Below are 21,387 nucleotides of genomic sequence, written 5' to 3'. Positions count from 1 at the left end.
TTATTCAGCCCATATCTGAACAGATAACTACTTCATGCCTGAAAGTTAATTCCTGCCTTTTTTTGCCCTGGTTGAGCCCTGTATTAAGACCCACCTCACCTGATACTTTAAATCACGGATGGTCAACTGGCAGCCCAAGAGCCTCATGCGGCCCTCTGCACTAGTCTTTTCTAAGCAGAACTTAGAAAGTGTGCCATAGTTTTTGTGGCCCCAGGAAAGGGCAAAAATAAAAAAGTGTGCAATATCACTTAAAAACCCCTGTGTCGTGGAGGGAGGGGAACAATGCTACACATTTGGTGGTCTTGTAGCAAATTGAAACCCTTTTGGACCTCTATAGAAAAATACATAAACTCAATTATTGAACAGGATAAGGAGTACCAGCTCCAGCCAACTACTGCATTGCTAAATTTATTGCCAAAATGTTGTTGTAATTTGCGGCTAAGGCTAATTCAATTAGCACTAAATTCGGCAAAATCTCTGATTGCCTCCTTTTGGAAATCCCAAAGCATTCCTACCTATCAATTGTGGGAAAAACTAAAGGATCACACAATCCAGTTAGAAGAATATGGCTACTTCCAAAGAGGTGATATGGACTCATATTACAACATAAAGTTTTATTGGGAAATGCGATTGCAACCCTACTAACTAATATAATATGTGTGCTCACATATAGAGCCGGAGATCCACTCGTTCCTCTCTCCTTTGCCTGGCTGACTCCACTAAGTCCAGATATTTTATAGTCCTATAACTCTTGTTCTCCCTTTGTGCAGGGACAAAAGTAGTACTTGATTGTGTTCATCTTGCCTATGGGTTGTTCAACATAATATAGATATTAGTCTCTGAACAACCAAGGTTTGATTGCTATAGTATATTGAGCAGTTAAGCAGATATGAAATGCATTTATGCTGACCAGGAATTGTTGTTACTGTTTTATTGTTCTTCTTCATGTTTATAAAAAAAAAATGTAAAAAAATGATACGCTATAATGGATGGAGGTGCACATTCTAGAGCAAGGATTAATGTTCATACTGCCTTATATGCAAGACTGTAAACTTATTGTTTATCCTGTAATGTCTTATTCTATCCAATAAAGCTTTTTTTGGGGGGAGGAACAAAAAACCCATCCCAGCGTAAGATAAATTGAAAGCTTATTCCACAAGTTTTTCCACTCTTAAACTGAACGTGGCCACTTCTGGTCCTCATGTCTCTGAATCTAGTTATAAGGGGGGGGGGGGAGAGAGGAACAATTATAACATAAAAAGGCCATGAAATAATTCATTAGAGAAGCCTTCTGACTTAAATGAGAGGCCACCCTTGGACCTCTAAACCAGAGAGAATTTACACCATCAGAAGGCCCACTGCTAGGAAAGAAACCATTAAATTCTATATACCAACACCTTTATATTAAGCATGTTAAGGAACAGATTAAAAAAAAAGCCTGATGTATATAGAGAAGTAACCACAATATATAAAACTGGAGGAAGATGTATGTATAGGCTAAACATCACAAGCAGCACAGTATTCTAAGATGAAGTGCCTCTATCTATATAGTTTCTATGGTTTTAACACAGTAATACTATAACCTGAAGACTTATCAACAGGCTAACTAATAACAAAGCTTACAAACTTGGAGGAGCAAAATACTACAAATACAAGGTCATCAGTTGGATAATTGTTAAGCTAAATGGAACCTCAAAGATAACTTTCACACTCTAAAAAAAGATATTTAGGTGAAACATATCTTGCCCCACAGTCCCGGCCACCAAAAGCAGAGCAAAAGCCTAGTATGACAAAACTGGAGATGCAAAGAGGCAGGAGGTATTAAGGACAAAAATCACAGTAGGTCCTCCTATATGTTATTGCAGCATTCCACTGGAAAGAAATCCCCCCCCCCAAAAAAAACAACATAACAGTGATATAGCACAGGTGGTGACATTTTAGACAACCTAGGTAACCATCAATAATATCTCAGTTCCTTCAGTTTAGGAATTTGGTATTGCAGAATTAATTTATGAATACATAGATTATGTTGTTATTAAGTGTAATGGTTAAAAGTTCCAGTGCTCCTGTTTTTACTTATTAATTAATTAATTTATTATCATTCTTTATCTGAACAATTTGTTTCTAGGGGTGCTACAATTTCCTGTGTAATGTCACCTCTGTTACCTTGTTATCATGCACAGAGTAGACAGTGCATGTTAACTGATTTGTATAGCTTAACTTCCTTAATTGTTTCTTCATTTTTTTCTGCAAGCTCTTTCATGTTCCAAAGGCAGAAAAATGAATCATTCTACCTAGAGGAAGTGGAGGTTTTTTAGTTGGATCATATGTGGTTTATTACAATAAGGAAATTGTCAGGATAGGTAAAGTCCAGAGTAAGACCCAAATGCTAGAATGAAGGTAATAACACCCTAGCACAGTGAGTATATACCAGGACCTGACCCTGCGACAGCTATAGTATAAAATACTCACAGAGATAGGCTGGAAGATGGCACAGCAGGGTCAGGAGAAGAAACTTCAAGTAGATAGGGTTAATCAAGAGAGTTGTCAAGTAAGCAATGTCCGGCAACGTGTAATCAGGCAGGTAGAGGTTAACCAATAGAGTAATCCAACAAGCAATGTCCAGCAACGTGTAATCAGGCAAGTAGGGGTTAAGCAATAGAGTAATCCAACAAGCAATGTCCAGCAACGTGTAATCAGGCAGGTAGAGGTTAACCAATAGAGTAATCCAACAAGCAATGTCCAGCAACGTGTAATCAGGCAGGTAGGGGTTAAGCAATAGAGTAATCCAACAAGCAAAGTCCAGCAACGTGTAATCAGGCAGGTAGGGGTTAAGCAGTAGAGTAATCAAACAAGCAATGTCCAGCAACGTGTAATCAGGCAGGTAGGGGTTAAGCAATAGAGATTTCCAACAAGCAAAGTCCAGCAACAAGGGATCAGACAGATAGGGGTTCAGGATTCAGAATAAACGATAAGCACAGGTTCAGAAATATGAGAGATACTCACAAGCCAACGTGTGAAAAACAAACAGGCACCGGAGGAGAGAAGACGCCGGAATAAGAAGCCATTCTGACGTCAGAGGAGAGGGACGGCTTCAGTCAAGTTGCTAGGCAACGAAGTGTAGCGCAACAGCGCTGAAGAAATCCGGAAGGGAAAAGAGCGATCAGCTGAGCGATCGCGACAGTGCCCCCTCCTCAAGGACCCCTCCGAGGAACACGAGCCGGCTTCGAAGGATTCCGAACGTGGAACTGTTTGATCAGGGCAGAGGCGCGGATATGAGAAGCAGGTTCCCAGGAACGTTCAGTAATGGGGTAGCCCTTCCAATGACCAAATAGTATAAACGATTACCTCGTAATTTGGAATCAAGAATTTGACTGATCTCGAATTCTGAGGTACCATCCACAAGAAACGGAGAGGGAGTTTTCTTTTTGGTGGAAAACCGATTAGAGACTGCCGGTTTAAGAAGAGACACATGAAATACAGGATGAATCTTCAGGTTGTCTGGTAAAGCCACCTTGAAAGCAGTAGAACAAACCTTGGAAACAATTCTAAACGGTCCTATGTATTTAGGACCCAATTTAGCACAAGGTTGCTTAAGACGAATGAATCTGGTTGATATCCAAACTTTGTCTCCAGTGCGAAATGAAGGTGCCTTACGGCATCTGCGATCAGCAAATCACTTATACTTTAGAGAAGAGAGGAGAAGAATTTCCCGAATCTTCTTCCAGTATTTACAGAGATTCTTCACAGTTCGATCTGCTTCAGGAACACCAGAAACCCCAGAAGACATAGGAAAAGTTCTAGGCTCGAATCCATAAGCTGCCTTAAAGGGAGAAGTCTGTAAAGAAGAATTGAGACGAGAATTGAAAGCAAGTTCAGCCAAAGGAAGAAGTTGAGACCAATTGGAATGTTGATGGTTAACATAATGTCTGAGATAAGATTCAAGAGATTGGTTAACTCGTTCAGTTTGACCGTTGGATTGAGGATGATGGGCAGTAGATAGAGATATGGTAACTCCAAATTGTTTGCATAGAGATTTCCAAAATCTTGAGACAAATTGAACTCCTCGATCAGAAACAATGTCCAAAGGAAAACCATGTAATCTGGTGATATGGAGAATAAACAGGTCAGCGAGTTTCCGGGCAGATGGTAGGCCAGTTAAAGGAACAAAATGAGCAGTTTTGGAAAATCTGTCTACCACAACCCATATGGTCTTGTTTCCGGCAGAATTAGGAAGATCAGTAATAAAGTCCATGGAAACATGAGACCAGGGATAATATGGAACCGGTAAAGGTTGTAAGAGTCCAAAAGGTAAACCAGAAGACTGTTTATTAGATGTACAGGAATTACAGACTGCAACATAATCCTTGACATCTTTGTTCATAGAAGGCCACCAGACATGTTGTTTGAGTCTCCATAATGTATTACGTACTCCAGGATGTCCTGACAAAATATTATTATGAGCCCACCGAAGAAGTTTAAGGCGGTATTCTGCAGGTACAAACAAGATTCCAGGAGGTATGTTATAGGAGGAAGGAATGGAGGCTTGAGCAGACTGTAGTGCTTGAAAAAGAAAAGTAGACAACTGAGCTAGAACTTTAGCAGGCTGGAGAATGGGTTCAGAATCCAACAATGTAGAATCAGAAGTTTGAAATTGTCTGGATAAAGCATCCGCTTTACAGTTCTTAGAACCAGGAATATAAGAGAGGACAAAATTAAATCTGGAAAAGAACAGAGCCTACCGAGCTTGACGTGAATTGAGGCGTTTAGCAGTATGAAGATACAGAAGATTTCTATGATCCGTAAGAATAAGGAATGGCTGAACCGTGCCTTCAAGCAGATGTCTCCATTCTTCCAAGGCCATCTTAATTGCTAACAATTCTTTGTTACCGACGTCATAATTCAATTCTGAAGTATTAAACTTCTTGGAGAAGAACCCCACAGGAAGGATTTTGCTAGTGATGGGATTTCGTTGAGAAAGCACAGCCCCGGCAGCGATCAGAGAAGCATCCACTTCAACGATGAATTGGAGACTCGGAACTGGATGGCAAAGAACGGGGGCCGAAGTAAACGCAGATTTCAGAGTCTCAAAGGCCTGTAAGGCTTTATCAGACCAATGTTTGCAATCCTGACCCTTCTTAGTAAGAGCAGTAAGAGGTGCCGATATGTTAGCAAAGTCTTTTATAAATTTACGGTAGTAATTGGCAAACCCTAGAAACCTCTGAAGAGATTTTAGGGAAGTTGGTCTAGGCCAATCAATAATAGCCGACAGTTTGTCAGAATCCATCTCAAATCCAGACGGAGAAATGATGTAACCCAAAAAATGAATAGATTCTTGATGAAAAGAGCACTTTTCAAACTTGGCAAATAGAGAATTTTCACGTAATCTCTGAAGTACTAGTTTAACGTGATGAACGTGATCCTGCAAAGTCCGAGAATAAATCAAAATATCATCAAGATAGATAATGACGAATTGATTAAGATAGTCTCTGAATATTTCATTAACAAAATGCTGAAAAACAGCAGGGGCATTGCATAACCCAAAAGGCATAATTAAATATTCATAGTGTCCAAATCTTGTGTTGAAGGCTGTTTTCCACTCATCCCCTTTTCGAATCCTGACCAAATTGTATGCCCTACGAAGATCCAATTTGGTAAAAATGGAAGCACCCTGGAGACGATCAAACAATTCAGGAATGAGAGGAAGGGGATAACAATTCTTGATAGTAATCTGATTAAGAGCACGATAGTCAATGCAAGGACGTAGACCTCCATCTTTCTTTTCAACAAAGAAGAAACCTGCTCCTACCGGAGAGGAAGAAGGGCGAATAAAACCTCGGGCCAAATTATCCTTGATGTAGTCTTCGAGAGAAACATTTTCTTGACAGGAAAGTGGGTATGTTTTACCCTTAGGAAGAGGTGCTCCAGGTAGTAAATCAATGGGACACTTTTGGAAACAAGAGGATCCCCAGGTAACAAGTTCCCCTTTTGACCAGGAGAAAACCGGATCATGAAGTTGTAGCCATGGAAGTCCCAAAATTAAAGGAAACTGAGGAGAAGAGATGATGTCAAAACAGATGGACTCCGAATGAAGTACTCCTACAGACATAAGAAGTGGTATAGTAGAATATTGAATGATTCCTGAACCTAAAGGTTGACCACTGACAGTAGTGACCTTAATTACTTGGTTCTTGGAAAGCAAAGGAATCCGAAGGGAATTAACAAAATCCGAATCCATAAACATTCCAGCAGCTCCAGAATCTATGAGTGCTTGAGCCTGAAACTTGGTGTTGCCAAAACGGAAGGTGACTGGAACAAACAGCTTGGGATTGAGGGTAGGAAAAGATTTTTGGCTTAACTCAGTCCCTCTTTCTGGAGTTAAGCCCTGGCTTTTACTGGACGGGTTGGACAATCTTTTAACATATGTCCCTTAATACCACAATATAGACATAGTCCAAGATTACGCCTTCTGAGACGTTCAGCTTCAGATAATTTAATTGCACCGACCTCCATGGGTTCACTAGATTCAGAGATAGAAGAATTCGGAGCAAGAAGGTTAGGTGAACGAGACAAAGGACGGAAATTGGATTTTAAAAAGGATCTTCTGTTACGGTCACGTTCATGGAGACGCTCAGAGTAACGGGCATCTAACTTGATACATAGATTGATGAGTTCTTCTAGAGAATCAGGAAGATCTCTATAAACTAGTTCGTCTTTTAAACGATAACAAAGACCTTTACGAAATGCTGCACGCAGGGCCCCATGATTCCACATAGTTTCAGCAGCTAAAGTCCGAAATTCTATAGCGTATTGTGCTACAGAAAGAGAACCCGGCCTTAAATCTAAAAGTCCTGCTTCGGCAGCTGCAGACCTTCCAGGTTTATCGAACACAGAAGAAAATATGGATACAAAAGTGTCAATATCATGAAGCAAAGGATCATCCTTTTCCAACAATGGAGAAACCCAAGCCAAGGCTTTACCTTTCATAAGAGAAATCAAAAAGGTGATCTTCGAAGAAGAGGAAACAAACATCAGAGGATTATTTCTGAAATGTAGGCGGCACTGATTAAGGAATCCTCGACAGTCATCCGGGTTGCCATCATATTTATCAGGTAGCGGAATTCTGGGTACTAACTGTTCAGCAGGATGTGACGGATTATATGTAGGATTAGAACTGGCCGCAGGAACAACAGGAGTTACAGGGACTTGTGAAGGCGGAGTGAGGTTATGCAAAAGAGCAGTAATTTGATCCAATTTAGAGTCCAATGATTGCAGGTGTGCGGAGTGGGTGCCAAGCAGCTGTCCTTGTAGAGCCACAGCTCTGGATAACTCACCAGGGTCCATTTTATAGCCTGTTTGTAATGTCAGGATAGGTAAAGTCCAGAGTAAGACCCAAATGCTAGAATGAAGGTAATAACACCCTAGCACAGTGAGTATATACCAGGATCTGACCCTGCGACAGCTATAGTATAAAATACTCACAGAGATAGGCTGGAAGATGGCACAGCAGGGTCAGGAGAAGAAACTTCGAGTAGATAGGGTTAATCAAGAGAGTTGTCAAGTAAGCAATGTCCGGCAACGTGTAATCAGGCAGGTAGAGGTTAACCAATAGAGTAATCCAACAAGCAATGTCCAGCAACGTGTAATCAGGCAGGTAGGGGTTAAGCAATAGAGTAATCCAACAAGCAATGTCCAGCAACGTGTAATCAGGCAGGTAGGGGTTAAGCAGTAGAGTAATCAAACAAGCAATGTCCAGCAACGTGTAATCAGGCAGGTAGGGGTTAAGCAATAGAGTAATCCAACAAGCAATGTCCAGCAACGTGTAATCAGGCAGGTAGGAGTTAAGCAGTAGAGTAATCAAACAAGCAATGTCCAGCAATGTGTAATCAGGCAGGTAGGGGTTAAGCAATAGAGTAATCCAACAAGCAAAGTCCAGCAACGTGTAATCAGGCAGGTAGGGGTTAAGCAGTAGAGTAATCAAACAAGCAATGTCCAGCAACATGTAATCAGGCAGGTAGGGGTTAAGCAATAGAGATTTCCAACAAGCAAAGTCCAGCAACAAGGGATCAGACAGATAGGGGTTCAGGATTCAGAATAAACGATAAGCACAGTGTGACAGACCCTTCTGTCAGGACTGAAGGAGTTAACTGTGTTTAGCTTTAAGAAACTATTTTCTAAACACAAGTTGCTGGCTCCAGCTATAATTTAATTAGTGCTAAGCATTCTATTGTTTGATCATCTCCAGAGAGAAAACGCCTAAGTGATAAGAAGGGCCAAGAGTGTCTTGTGGTTGAAGTGTTTAAGTAATATAATTCTATTGTATCATGTCAAAGGGCTTGTTCCCTCCATGTAATGTACAACAGTCTTTCAACCCCCATCTGGGGGGGGGGTCAGACCTGCATAAATACTAGGCATAGCCTTTTAATAAATGTCATTCTGTTTTAAACCTGAAAACTGGCTGGGTTGTGAATTGCTGATTCCCTATGCAGGACATTGTTCATCTGATATTAACCATGGTACACTGTTGGTACCGTAACAATTGGTGGCAAGCGACGGAATGAACCTTATCGCCCAGAAGAGCAACTACACAAGCCAGTAACCTCAGGAAGAGGGGGATTATTACAATACTGACTAAGATGGAAAGAGTACCAGGAACAGAAGGAACCAATGGGCCCAGCATAGCAGACAGAACCCCTGAAGAAGCAAGCTTTGATCGGGCGGTTAAAATAAGACTGGCACATTATGGCCCCAACCCATCTGCGGAAATTATCGACCGGGTCATAGCAGCTGTGGAGGCCAACCTATTTCGCCAAAGCGGCGCTGCAGCAGCCCAAGTCACAGCAACCCCAGTGGAAAAGGGAAAAGTAAATTTTGCAGCTTTTAAAAACTTCCTGGAAACAGAAGGAGAGATTGATGGGTACCTTGCGGATTTTGAGAGGCAATGTGCACTACACAAGGTACCCGCAGAGGACTGGGTCATGATATTATCCGGAAAATTATCCGGCCGGGCCAGTGAGGCTTTTCGGGCCATTCCAGATGAGGAAGTCGGGGATTATAATACTGTAAAAGAGGCTCTGCTCTCCAGGTATGCGCTTACACCGGAGGCATACCGGAGGCGGTTCAGAGACACTGTTAAATTAGCTGGAGATTCCTACCTTGAGTGGGCATGTAAAGTGCACCGCACAGCAGCTCACTGGATAGCGGGGTGCCAAGCCGTATCTGGGGAAGAGGTGCTGCAGCTATTCCTGTTGGAACATTGCTTCGACAAGTTACCCGCAGGAGTTCGAGAGTGGGTTCGGGACCGTAAACCCTCCACCCTGCATGAAGCGGCTCGCTTGGCAGATGAGTATACGGATGCCCGCAAACTGGACACTGCTACCACTAAGCCCCCTGCTAGAGTGGAGTACAGACCCCCAGTCACCCCAGCAGCTGCCAGTTACCAACCCCCGGCGCACCGCTATACCACACGGCCTCTGGCCACGAACTACCCTCAGAGAGCCCGGTTCAATTCGCGGGGCTACTCACAACCGATTCGATGCTTTGGATGTAAGCAACTAGGGCACAAAAGACCAGAGTGTCCCCTAAATGCAGCGAACCAAGCACAGTCCTGGAGAAGACCTGCCGGCGGAATCACACGTAACCCTCAGCCTGCGGCCCGCTACGTAGAGGCGCAAGAATGCTGGGGCATCCTACATGAGGCAGACCTTGTGCAAGCTGCCCACCGGAATAACCGGCAACTGGTTAAAGTGAATGGGAAGGAGGTCAGTGGTCTACGGGATACTGGTGCTACCATGACCTTGCTTTGAAAGAACTTGGTGTCTGAGAAACAGCACACTGGAGACACTGTGGCTGTGAGGGTAGCAGGGGGCACTGTGTTCCGCCTACCTGTTGCCAGGGTACTTTTGGATTGGGGAGTGGGCGCTAGACCTGTGAATGTGGGGGTCATGAAGGATTTACCCGCTGATGTTCTCCTTGGAAATAACTTGGCCCCCCTTGTTTCTGCCTACGCTCCTATGGGTCCCGCGGATGTTAACCCTGTGACTACCCGTGCCCAGATCCGTGCAGCAGAGACTGACCCACCTGCTGCTAAGCCCCAGGACGCTGAGCTCAGTAAATCTCTATCCGCTATTGATATGTGGGAGTCACGTTACAATGCGCTGATGAAGGAGAAGAGCCAAGTAGAGGATGAAATGGTCACGTTAAATAATCATGTAACAGTGCTAGCGGGAGAGAAGAGGAGTGCAGAGGAAAAAGCACGTTTAGAACAGGAATCTCTGCTAGACCAGCTGCACCGACAGACTGCAGAAAACACCAGCTTGAGAGTGGGACATGAAACATTAAAGACAAACTTAGCGACACTTGAGGAGAAGCTGACGCTGGCTCATAGTGAGGTGCAGCAACTCAAGGGCACCCTATGTCAGTATGAAGGGATTGTGGATACCTATAAAGAGCAGGTACAAAAAACTCGTAAAGAAGCTGATGGGATTTTGAAGGACTGTTTAGCCCTAGTCTGGGCACTGAGGAAGTTGAACCCTTGTTTGTATGGACAGGAATTCTCTCTCATAACGGGAATACAGATGGATTATCCTGGCAAACTGACATGCCTACCACCTCCTAGTCCGGTCATCCCCAGGTTGACCCGCAAAAGGGTCAAGCCGGGTCTGCCGGAGTGTTCCACAAGGGGGGAGCTATGTGACAGACCCTTCTGTCAGGACTGAAGGAGTTAACTGTGTTTAGCTTTAAGAAACTATTTTCTAAACACAAGTTGCTGGCTCCAGCTATAATTTAATTAGTGCTAAGCATTCTATTGTTTGATCATCTCCAGAGAGAAAACGCCTAAGTGATAAGAAGGGCCAAGAGTATCTTGTGGTTGAAGTGTTTAAGTAATATAATTCTATTGTATCATGTCAAAGGGCTTGTTCCCTCCATGTAATGTACAACAGTCTTTCAACCCCCATCTGGGGGGGGGGGTCAGACCTGCATAAATACTAGGCATAGCCTTTTAATAAATGTCATTCTGTTTTAAACCTGAAAACTGGCTGGGTTGTGAATTGCTGATTCCCTATGCAGGACATTGTTCATCTGGTATTAACCCTTGGTATCCTGTTGGTACCGTAACACACAGGTTCAGAAATATGAGAGATACTCACAAGCCAACGTGTGAAAAACAAACAGGCACCGGAGGAGAGAAGACGCCGGAATAAGAAGCCATTCAGTCAGAGGAGAGGGACGGCTTCAGTCAAGTTGCTAGGCAACGAAGTGTAGCGCAACAGCGCTGAAGAAATCCGGAAGGGAAAAGAGCGATCAGCTGAGCGATAGCGACAGAAATAGCAGTACACTGGCTGGAAAGCTGTTAATATGTAGTATAGTAATGTGCGTTCTACTTATGTCTCTCATGGTGGCATAAATGCAGTAAGGAAAGGACGTTCTCAAGTTATAAAATAACTCACCAATAACATTTTATTATGCATTGTTAAGTCTGCACTCTAATTTCTCTCCAGGCTAGAGAGTATTTGAGAATCAGCCCCTTAGACAGATATAGCAAAATTTGCTTTGTTAGAATTTCGTGAGGGATCTCACAGTGCTGAAAATTATTTTAGAAAATCTCATCTGAGCAGAGAGTTTTAGCGAATTGGGCCCAGATCTATCAATCTTCTTATGTCTATACATTTGTACCTTCACAGTCTGGCCAGTGGTGTTCTTTACAGTGGGATTTGTGTATTTTTATGAACATGTGCATGCTTTGCCAGGTTACAGAGCAAGCTGTATTTATTTAAAAAGATCTCAATATAAATGTGCATGGGTGCATTTCACCGTTAAATACAAGCATTTATGCAATTTACTAGAAGCATTTTTGTTAATGGAAGTATAAGGTATTACTAGTTTTCAGGGCTTTACGCACATATGCTGTGGCCCTGTAGACAAGTATTCTATGGGGTTGATTTAAGTGGATGCTGTATCGACGCACCATTGTTTCTGGTCCGCCAGAAACGGAAGTTAAGAAGCAGCAGTCATAAGACTGTTGCTCCTTAACTTCTCGGCCACCTTTTAGGTGGTGGACTGCAATCATCCCGATCCGATCAGGATGATTGACACCCTCTGCTTGTGGCTGATTGGCCATGAGTAAGTAGGGTGCGGCATAGCACAAGCATTTCACAAGAAATGCTTGTGCAATGTTAAATGCCGGCCACATATGCTGTCAGCATGTAGTGTGGTCGAGTGGAAATGATTTGCTACAGCAAATCATGTCCACTCGACCCTTCATAAATCTACCCCAAACAAAGCACCTTCTCAGAGAGGGCCTGATGATAAACAATTCTCCTGCTTGGAGAGAAGTTGCAGTGCAGACTTCACAGGGGCTGAACTCACTGAATGATAAAAGAAAAAGGGTGGAATTCTACACCACTACAAGATTTCTCTCATTTCTGTATCTGGAGAGACAAGTACAGTGCAATATAGCACTGCACAATATGAGAGTTTTGTTACATTTACAATTCATGCTTTGTCTTTTATATTACATACACTTCAGATTGGGTCTTCTCAGTATTATTACATTCAAGCTTTGTACTTAATTTATATTTTAATACATTTAGATTTGGATCCAGCAGTGATTTTACTAATTCTGATTATGTTTTGAAAGTTTCTGTGTTACTGTGTTAGGATCATACTTTGTACATTTCTGTGTATCTTTTACAACTTACATTGCACTTTGTATTTTCTCGATTGTAATATAAAACACAGATTCAGAAAGTGGGAGGGACAGTGGAGTTCCCTGGGCTGTCTGAAGCTTTCACAATTCTTGTGAAACACTGTAAGCAAGCTGGTCTCACTGAATTATCTCACTAGCTATATGTGGGTAAAGTTTGCTCAAAATTCACACAAAAATACACTTATTTAACTGACAGAAAAGTAATATATACTAAACTATTGGCAAAAGCAAGTTAAATTGTAGTGAAAACATTTCAGTTTAATTTGTAATTGATCCAAACTGAGCCTTTATATCAGTCCTAGGTGTTCTCCATTTATCTTCTCTCTCCCTTGTGAAATTCTGTCTCCCAGAGAGTTTCATTACTTTCTATGGAAGTCTTCTCTCATCTCTCTGGGACTTCCCGGTTCTACCCTGTTTCTTATAGAATTCAGTGAGTTCAGCCCCTGTGAAGTCTGCACATCATTTCTCAACAAACTATAGGATCTTTACTGATCGGTCCCATAGAAAGTAATTAAGCTCACTGGGAAACTGAATCTGTCATTTTTTTAGCTTTATTTTAAATACAAAAAATACAAACGGCAATGGAAATTGTAAAAGATACACATAAATATACAAAGTATGATCCTAATTTGTTAAAGTTACACAGAAACTGTGAAAGTATTATCCAAATCTATATACACTGCTTTATACAACATAAAATAAAAAGAAAGTGTAATATTTAAATAAATGTAATAACAATTAATATGAAGTGTAAAGTAAAATACAAAACACAAAGTGTAAATGCAGCAGAACTGTCATGTCATGTAGTGCTATATTGCACTGGGCTTGTCTTCTTAATATGAAGAAGTGCAGGGAATGCCCCTTTGAGACATATAGCAAAATCTGCCTTTATAGAATTTCACTACGGATCTCGCAGTGCTGGAGGATTATTTTATATCATCTTGTCTGAGCACAGAGCTTTAATCATCAAGCTCAGAGTCAGCAGTAATTTGTATGACACAAATTAAATCTTCACTGACACAATACATGCCACCACCAGCTCTCTGAGCTTGAATGCTGATACACAGGCCCTCGCAGCATACGTGTGTATGCCACTGAAAAACAAATACATTTTGCTAGAAGCATGTTTTTTCCTAAAGGAAGTATATTGCAAAAATGTGTGTTAAAAATAAAATGCCCCATGTACATTTCAATTTTGACCTTTGTAGAGCGCATTCTTAGCAATATATTTATATCTGTGCTAGGAGATTTTCCAGTGATGTTTTGTCCTCCTACTGTTTGTTTAGCACCTTTATTCTTGCATGTTTTAAATGACTATTAAAGAAGGTAGGGCTGATATTGTTATGATAAAGGCATTTAAAAAGTTAGATCTGTAGCAATGTATAAGATAACATATATGCCGCCCTTATCTGCATATACGTATACATATATCTATATGTTAGTTTTTTTGTTAGTATATTACAATTCTTATCTATTTTTGCATAGATGATGATACATGCAGTTTTCCCACATATGTCGTTTAAGTGTTTTATGGCCTTGTGACATGTTTGTTTTTGAATGTAGCACTGATATGATAGTGGTTAAGGTATCTCATGATTGGTGATATTTTTATGGCACTATTATATTCTGCTATAGACCATGTGACAACATACTGTTCTTCTATGGCAAAGAATATGTATGATGAGTATCCTTTACCTGTGAATTATTATTATTATTATCGGTTATTTGTAGAGCGCCAACAGATTCCGCAGCGCTAATGTGATGTAAGTTATATTAAAGATAACAGACCTATATTAAATGTGTGTGTTTATAACTTCATCTTTGGTAAGACCAAACTGGGAGCTATTGATACCCTTAAAGGGACAGTAAATGTTGTGTTTGATGTTACATTATTCAACTTAATGTAAAGCTGTTGGCTGCTTTATCTAGTGCGGGAGCGCTCTACATGTAGTTGAATGGCATGATTGGGCTTGCTGTGATTATACAGAAAATAAGCCTGTGATGTGCTAGTTAAAAACACAAAACTGCCGTGCATAAGAGGATGGTTTTGCTTAAAAGGTAAGTATAGTTTCAGGCTTCAAATGAGGTATTTTGTATTTTTTTTTTTAATTCGAAAGGCTATCCTTATGTTACATTATTTTGCACATAGTACAGAATTATATAACAAACACGTTTACTGCCCCTTTAAATGAACACTAAAGTCAAAATTTTAATTTTCATAATTCATGTAGAACATGCATTTTTAAACAAATTTCCAATTTACTTCCATTATCAAACTGTACACAGTCTTTTTTTTATATTCACTCTTTCTGAGGCACTAGCTCCTACTGAGCATGTGCAAGAATTCACAGCATATACATATATGTGTTTTCTGATTGGCTGATGGCTGTCACATGATACAGGGGTAGAAAAGCAAATCTTGAAATATGTTAAATAAAATCTAATGCTCATTTGAAAATTCAGAGCTATTGCATTGTCTTATTCTGCATTTGTTGATTTGGCAATTTTAATGTATTTCATGGTTCTTTGAGGCACAGGCATAAAATTACAGGAAAATCAGAGATAAATTAAACTGTGAAGCTGAAACTACTGATGTAGCCAGTTTGCAAGAAATAATAAAAAATAATAAAAAATAACAGTGTTCAACAGCAAAATGTTAGAACAGAAAATAGCAAGTAGGCCACATTTTGTGATATTGAACAATAAATTTCCAAAAGAAAACCAAAAAGACAAAAGGAAAAGAAAACGAGAACTGGCAAAAAGAAAAATAACATGACAGGTTTTGCAATTTAACCCTTTTGTGTCAGGGCTAAAGTGCCTACACCAGAACAACTGTTCCGATGTAGACAAATTGAAACCACGCGATTGTGCATACGATCGCGAGATTTCAATTATTGGACCGCGTCTGGGGGGCGTCCCTACAACCCTAGGAATGCCCCAAAGACCGCGATCAAGTACTGACAGCACAGAAGGCTTCAGGACAGCTGTTAGCTATGACGTTCTATTCAGTCATAATGGCTTTAAAGCCCAGGCTAATTATGACGGAATAGAATGGCATAACGGCTTTAAAAGGTTAAGATGCTCTCCACAGAAACACTTATAAATACCTTGGTATGTTGATCCAATTACTTTGCTGTGAACAATTAGAACCAACTCCTTCTTTGATCTAAATAATCACTATTTAGCATGTTGCATGGTTAGCTGTATTTAAATAGACATTAAAGGGATCACATGAATGATTCAGACAGAGCATGTAAGTTTAAGTCACTCTTAAATTCACTTCTACTATCAAATGTACATTGATCTCTTGAAATCTTTTGTTGAACAGCAGCATCAATGCACTACTGGGACCTAAGCTGGTGATTGGTGGTTACGTACATTTGTCTCTTGTTATTGGCTCACCTGATGTGTTCAGCTAGCTCCCAGTAGTGCAATGCTGCTTTGGAGCCGACTTTATCAATGTGTTTAATCTATTTACAGGGATTAAACATCTAGTTATATGAAGCAATAGAGCAATAATAAAATACCCTATCATATTAGGGCATTTTCATTTTGCTCTTTTACATCCCATCTCTTGAGAGGCCCAACCCATATTCTGTAACCAGCAAATTCTGCAAAACAAACAGCTGGTTTAAGCAATTTGCAACATTTTAAGAATCAAAGTTGCTTTTTGTGTTGGGATCTACTTTTCAAATTACCAGCTTAACAAGATCTAACCACTAAAAATGGGCTGGCTCCTAAACTTACATTCTTGCTTTTTCAAATAAAGATACTAAGAGAATGAAGAAAAATTGATAATAGGAGTAAATTAGAAAGTTGTTTAAAATTGCATGCTCTATATCTCAATCATGAAAAAAAAAGAAAAACATAATTTATGTAAGAACTTACCTGATAAATTAATTTCTTTCATAATGGCAAGAGTCCATGAGCTAGTGACGTATGGGATATACAATCCTACCAGGAGGGGCAAAGTTTCCCAAACCTCAAAATGCCTATAAATACACCCCTCACCACACCCACAATTCAGTTTAACGAATAGCCAAGCAGTGGGGTGATAAAGAAAGCAGTAGAAAGCATCAGCAAAATAAATTTGGAAATAAAAGGGTGGGCCTCATGGACTCTTGCCAATATGAAAGAAATTAATTTATCAGGTAAGTTCTTACATAAATTATGTTTTCTTTCATGTAATTGGCAAGAGTCAATGAGCTAGTGATGTATGGGATAGCAATACCCAAGATGTGGATCTCCACTCAAGAGTCACTAGAGAGGGAGGGAATAAAATAAAAACAGCTATTTATCGTTGAAAAAATTAATCCACCACCCAAAAAAATAAGTTTATTTTCATAATTAAAAGAAAAAAACTGAAATCAAAAGCAGAAGAATCAAACTGAAACAGCTGCCGGAAGAACTTTTCTACCAAAAACTGCTTCCGAAAAAGCAAATACATTAAAACGGTAGAATTTAGTAAATGTATGCAAAGAAGACCAAGCTGCTGCATTGCAAATCTGATCAACTGAAGCTTCATTCTTAAAAGCCCACGAAGTGGAGACTGATTGAGTATAATGAGCTGTAATTCTCTGAGGCGGGGCCTGACCCGACTCCAAATAAGCTTGATGAATCAAAAGTTTCAACCAAGAAGCCAAGGAAATAGCAGAAGCCTTCTGACCTTTCCTAGGCCCAGAAAATATAACAAATAGACTAGAAGTCTTCCTGAAATCTTTGGTAGCTTCCACATAATATTTCAAAGCTCTTACCACATCCAAAGAATGTAAGGATCTTTCCAAAGAATTCTTAGGATTAGGACATAAAGAAGGGACAACAATTTCTCTATTAATGTTGTTAGAATTCACAACCTTAGGTAAAAATTGAAAAGAAGTCCGCAAAACTGCCTTATCCTGATGAAAAATCAGAAAAGGAGACTCATAAGAAAGAGCAGATAGCTCAGAAACTCTTCTAGCAGAAGAGATGGCCAAAAGGAACAACACTTTCCAAGAAAGTAGTTTAATGTCCAAAGAATGCATATGTTCAAATGGAGGAGCCTGTAAAGCCTTCAGAACCAAATTAAGACTCCAAGGAGGAGAAATTGATTTAATGTCAGGCTTAATACGAACTAAAGCCTGTACAAAACAGTGTATATCAGGAAGTATAGCAATCTTTCTGTGAAATAAAACAGAAAGAGCAGAGATTTGTCCTCTCAAGGAACTTGCAGACAAACCCTTATCCAAACCATCCTGAAGAAACTGTAAAATTCTAGGAATTCTAAAAGAATGCCAGGAAAATTTATGAGAAGAACACCATGAAATGTAAGTCTTTCAAATTCTATAATAAATCTTTCTAGAGACAGATTTACGAGCTTGTAACATAGTATTAATCACTGAGTCAGAGAAACCTCTATTTTTTATTTTAAAAAAAGGAAATAACTAAATAACTTTATTTCTAGCATTCCAATTTTTTTTTTGTTTTTCTGTCTGTGTGGGTAATTAGGGGTGGGATTATTTTCACCTGTTTGGGCCTTGCAAGCCTATAAATTTAGCACATTTACTCTGTGAGCTTGCTCTTTTAGGCTTGCTGTATTGATTCTCTGTTAAAGTAACATTGTCTGTTTAAGTATAATAGTTAGCTAACCAAGGTAGTTAGGCAAACAAGGTTTTGGGGTAACCAAGGGGAAATATATTTATTTTATACTTTTAAGTTAAACCTTTTATTAAGAATGTGTGAGAATCTCATTCAGTGTACAGCTTGCCACATGTTTGCATCACTGGAGCAGCCTCTTCTGGGATTATATGTTTGTGGCAAGTGCGAGCATATTGTCTCTTTAGAAACTCGTATTGGGGATCTGGAGGAACGAATTGCAACACTACATGAAATTCAGACACTTGAAAGGGAAATGGATAGGACTGAGCTGGTTGTTAATGGTTCCAGCCGTGGGAATGGGGAGGATTCAGATGAGGAGACTCCAGGATGTAGCTGGGTCACAGTTAGAGGGCGAAGTAAGCGGAAGAGACAGGCCAGTTCTGAGCTGGTACACCCCAATAGATTTGCAAGATTAAGTGAAGATGTTGGGGATATCAGTTCAGGGGTGGCAGTGTCAGAGAGGGCCGTGTTGCCTAGTATAGTGAACAGTCCTTTAGCTTTGGAAGAGGAGCATACTATGGTGGGCAGTCCTTCAGTCATGGAAGAGGGGCATACAAGTCAGGGCCAGAGGCAGATGTTGGTGGTAGGAGACTCTATTATAAGGAAGGTTGATAGGGTAATTTGTCATCCAGACCCTTTACATAGAACAGTTTGCTGTCTTCCAGGGGCTTGTATTAGGCATATTGTGGAGCGTATTGATAGATTGTTAGAGGGATGCGGGTCTGATCCTGCAGTCATGGTGCATATTGGTACTAATGAAGAAATCAGTGGGAGATGGAGAGTCCTAAAAAATGACTTCAGGGAGTTAGGTAGCAAGCTTAAAGCAAGGACCTCCAAAGTAATATTTTCTGAGATATTACCAGTGCCGTGTGTTAACTCAGTAAGGCAGAAGGAGCTAAGGTCTGTTAATTCATGGCTAAAAACATGGTATAAAAATGAGGGGTTTGACTTTTTAGAACACTGGGCTGATTTTTCACTAGGGTACAAATTGTACAGTAAGGATGGATTGCACCTGAATGACATGGGTGCAGGTGTGTTGGGGGAAAGGATGGTAGCACGTTTAGAGAACCTTTTAAACTAGGCAAAGGGGGGGAGGGTCAATTAGAACAAAATAGAGCAGAGAGATCAGTGTCTGAATATGTCACTCCCTTAATATCTCAAGGAAGGGATGACTTAAGAAATGTCACATTAGAAAGTATAGAGGAAAGTACACCAAGTAGCAGCAGAAAGCACATGAAAATTAAATGTATGACAACAAATGCAAGAAGCATGACAGGTAAAATGGGGGAGCTGACGCTCTTAGTTGCAGAAGAGGACTATGATGTTATCAGTATAACTGAAACTTGGTGGGATGATTCACATGACTGGGCAGTTAACTTAGAGGGGTATACATTATTTAGGAGGGACAGGAATAATAAAAGGGGTGGAGGAATCTGCATGTATATTAAACCTGACCTTAAACCTACAATAAGGGAAGATATTTATGATACAAGTGACAATGTAGAGACCCTGTGGGTTGAAATAAAGAGTGGGGGGGAAAATCCTAAAAAAATATTACTAGGAACATGCTACAAGCCTCCCAACATTAGTGACCCGGAGGAAACTCAACTACTTATCCAAATAGGTAAGGCTGCTAATAACAGTGCTGTAATTATGGGAGATTTTAACTACCCTGATATAAACTGGGCCAATGAAACTAGTAATTCAGCTAAGGGGGATAGATTTTTAAATGTTCTCAGGGATAACTTCTTGTCACAATTAATAGAGGAGCCAACTAGGAGTAAAGCTATATTGGATTTAGTGCTATCAAACAATACAGATATAATATCAAACATAGAAGTTAAAGAACATTTGGGTAACAGTGATCATAACATGGTCACATTTGAAATCTCTTTTCATATGCAGTGTTTTAAAGGCTTAACTAAGACTTTTAATTTCAAGAAAGCAAAATTCAACGATTTAAGGAAATCATTAAATAATATAAATTGGGACAATGTATTTTCTAATAAAAATACAAAGGATAAATGGATAATATTTAAAAATTTGTTAAATAAATATACATATCAATACATACCATATGGTTATAAAAATAAAAATAAAAAAACTAAGCCGTTATGGCTAAATAAAAATGTGTTAAAAGAAATTAGGAAAAAACGTAGGGCATTTAAATTATTAAAAGAAAATAGTACAGACTCAGCATACAATATTTATAAGGAATGTAACAAAACATGCAAAAAAGCATTCAAATTAGCCAAAATTGAAAATGAAAAATTAATTGCCAAGATTCTAAGTCTAACCCTAAAAGGTTCTTTAAGTACATAAATAGCAAAAACTCTAAGAAGGATAATATAGGTACATTAAAATGTGTGGAGGGTAGCATGATAAATAATGACAGGGAGAAGGCTGAGGTACTAAACCAGTTTTTTTCTTCAGTATACACAAGAGAGGAACAATTGAATGATACTTTGGAACAGAATAGAACATGCCAGTCCATACCACTAACTGGGTTTTGTTTAGAGGATATCAGGAAAAAACTAAAAAATATTAAGGTAAATAAAACTCCAGGCCCAGATGGAATACACCCAAGGGTGTTACGTGAATTTAGCACTGTTATAGACAAACCTTTACTCTTAATTTTTCAAGACTCGTTATCCTCAGGCATGGTACCCCAGGATTGGCGTAAAGCTGATGTGGTGCCACGCTTCAAAAAGGGAAGCAGGGATGATCCAGGAAGCTATAGACCAGTTAGTCTGACATCAATAGTGGGGAAGATATTTGAAGGGATTATAAGGGATTATATTGATGAGCATATTCGTGTAAACAAGATTATGAGTTCTAATCAGCATGGCTTTAGGAGAAATAGATCATGTCAAACTAATCTAATTAGATTCTACGAGGAAGTAAGTAAAAATATAGATAAAGGGGAATCAGTTGATGTGATATACTTAGATTTTGCAAAGGCATTTGATACAGTGCCACATGAGAGATTAATGCACAAAATTAAGGGACTGGGAATAGCTGAAAATGTTAGCTCATGGATAAAT

The sequence above is a fragment of the Bombina bombina genome, chromosome 2 (assembly GCF_027579735.1).
Source record: "Bombina bombina isolate aBomBom1 chromosome 2, aBomBom1.pri, whole genome shotgun sequence".
Taxonomy (NCBI): Eukaryota; Metazoa; Chordata; class Amphibia; order Anura; family Bombinatoridae; genus Bombina; species Bombina bombina.
The sequence above is the reverse complement of the archived record's forward strand: the minus strand, read 5'-3'. Positions refer to the sequence as shown.